Source organism: Arachis ipaensis, chromosome B03 (genome assembly GCF_000816755.2).
Source record: "Arachis ipaensis cultivar K30076 chromosome B03, Araip1.1, whole genome shotgun sequence".
NCBI lineage: Eukaryota > Viridiplantae > Streptophyta > Magnoliopsida > Fabales > Fabaceae > Arachis > Arachis ipaensis.
Genome location: NC_029787.2, coordinates 127,049,182 through 127,052,148, shown reverse-complemented (window position 1 = coordinate 127,052,148; position 2,967 = coordinate 127,049,182). Strand labels below are relative to the sequence as shown.

Genomic DNA, 2,967 nt, shown 5'->3' with positions numbered 1-2,967 from the left:
TTTGCCACTACAGGGATCTTCTGTGTCGTCACTGAGGTTAGTGAGGATGAATTTTTTTTTCAAATTTAATGGAATGCTGTGATGTGTGTTGATCATGGTTAAGTGTTTTGTATATTGTTAGTTCACAAGTTTTAAAGCTGATTTTGTGTTAGGGTTTTATTTTGATGTTTTGTGGGACTGTGTTTAAGGGTTTCTTTTTATGCTCTGTTCCAATGGTGGAAGAATCAGCACCCATCGAAGACAATAAGCCCACTGCCCTGGCTGTAACACTTCACCACCCAACATCACAGAACCAACAAATCATGATGAAGCTGTCTACGACAAAGAGAGACCAGGAATTACAGTAAGATATCACTTCAATTCATCTCTACTATAGGAAAAAAAGAAGGTTAATTGTGGTTGTAGTGTGATGGTTTCGATTTCAAATTGTTGAGATTTTCAGTGGCCAAAGCAATTGAATGCCCCACTTGAGGTTGTTGATCCTTAGATTGCTGATATAATTGAGCTCGAAAAAGCTAGGCAATGGAAGGTAATTTATTTACATACATGTTATTGGTCATGAGACTCTTCATTTATGCAGCTACAATTGTTGCGTGCAATGTGATTGCGGAGACCATGGAACAACAAACTTATTTCTATTTTAATCGTGGTTCTGTTCAAAATTACCGCACCTAGGGAGAACATTACATAAGGATTGGAACTCATTTTTTTCTTTTTTTCAGTAGCTTGTACTTATTAGAATGACTTATCTAAATATCACTTTTTTGGGGGTGAAGGGGCTTGAATTGATACCGTCAGAGAATTTCACTTCAGTCTCTGTAATGCAAGCTGTTGGCTCAGTCATGACTAACAAGTACAACGAAGGATATCCTGGTGCAAGATATTATGGTGGAAATGAATATGTCACTCACTTTTCTTCTTTGTGTTTGTTCACCTCTCGATAATTCAACAAACACAATAATATACAGTGGCTAGCATTTTGGATTTTATTATTGGACTCCTGCTTCTAGTCCAATTAAAAAATTGTTGCCTTTCTTTCGTAAGGTACATTGATATGGCAGAAAGACTATGTCAGAAGCGTGCCCTCGAGGCATTTAGGTTGGATCCAGCTAAATGGGGAGGTAACTGCACAATAACTATATTGGTATACCCTTTTATTTGGCTTTGTTGATTGCACATTATTTCATCTTGTTGGTCATTGGCATGGTGTTCTAATTGTTCTAAGCTTGCAGGTGGACATGATCTATTCTTTGTGATTATTTTTTTTTCCTCTTTCTTCTACCACTTGAGGCACACGAGTTTTTCTTCAGAATTCAGAAGTAGCATTTAGGTTGAATTCTCTTGTAGACTTTTTGCTGGTTAAATTTCAAAATAAATGCTCATAAGCTTTTTTGATATTCAGTAGATTATTTTAAAATATTTAGGTGTCAATTTTTCTCATATGTTATTACCCATAAACTGCAGTGAATGTTCAGCCTCTATCTGGGTCTCCTTCAAATTTTCAAGTTTATACTGCATTGCTAAAACCTCATGACAGAATCATGGCACTTGATCTTCCTCATGGTGGACATCTTTCTCATGAATACCAGGTATTTTCAATTTTCATCATCCACCATTTCCTGTGATAATGAAATCTATCAAGTTCATGGGTTATTGGTAATTTCTTTTGGTAATTTCTTCAAGGATTAGATAGAAATCACTTTGTAGTTATTCATAAAAATTTAATGCTTTTATTACATATCTATTTATGTATAATTCTTATTAGTTGAGACTTTGTTAGGGTTAGCCTCTGTTGTGGACCACCGGAGAATAGGGCGGCAGCCACACCCACACTACTTTGGAACACTCGATGCTCTACTGGTTCTTCTGGAGATTCTTCTGTTTGACCGCAGGAAACTCTGGCTCCTACTTGCACTCATGATCCTAAATCCAAAAAGCTGCACAGTGAGGAAGAAGACGAAGAACCAGGAAAAGTGGGTAGAAGAAGAAGAGGAAGAAGTTAGAGCAGAAATCTTAGTTATAAAAGGGGACAAGGAATAAATTGGAGCTAATCAAATTTATTGCTATGTCATCTAACCGTTGCTGGGTCCAGCATAGCAAGAACTGGCCACGTCACTGACGGCATCAGTGCTCCGGTGACGGAAATTGGAAGAAGGACTAACATGGTGCATTTTTTCGAATCTGGGAGACTAATTTAGTGCAATTGGAATCTCAATGACGAATTCAGTGCAACTCGCCAATCTCAAAGACCAAAGTGGGGGCTTAACTCAGAGTTTAGGATTACTGAACGATGTCATATCAGTAATTTTTAAAAAACAAATTAAGCATGACCTGGTTCGGTTTATGTAAACCGAACAGAGTCAAACCGGGTTTTAAAACCGGATTTAAAAAATAATTTATTAACTGATTTTTTAGATACCAATTAAAATATGACATGTCAACAACTTTAAAAAAAGATGTTTGGAGCATCTTTATAGGAGTATTCCCCAGCTAGCTAAACCCAAACATATTAGTCTTCTAACTCCGAGTTACTCTTTTTTGAAATAACCTGGCACAGGATTCGCTGGTCCAGGAACCTTTGGACCACTTAGTGGTCCAAGTAGAAAACATGTTTTTGGAATTTTTTTATCAATTATTACGTAGTTCTTGAACTAATTTTAATTACAAATTAACCCCATATATTTTATTTAATTATAAAAATAATTTTTTATTTTATAAATTATTATTTTATCAATTATCTATTATATTTATTAACAATCAAATACAAAAATAATAACCAATTATATCCTCCATTCATCCTAATAATTCTAATTGATTAAAAAATTAACTTTGATCTCGTTACGTTCGTCCATGGCTTCCAAATCGTGTTTCCTTGAAATTCAATCGATTGGTTTACACTATATCACAAAACAATCGATTGAAAGTTGTAAGGTAGAATGGTAAAAAGCTTAAATCAATCGATTGTTT

General features: G+C 35.3%; 1 long non-coding RNA gene across 1 annotated transcript; it reads left to right on the top strand.

Moving 5' to 3' along the window:
- On the top strand, window positions 287-850 carry LOC110269836. Its single transcript, XR_002358594.1, has 3 exons — window positions 287-343; window positions 443-529; window positions 777-850. It is a non-coding gene; the product is annotated as an uncharacterized LOC110269836 (long non-coding RNA).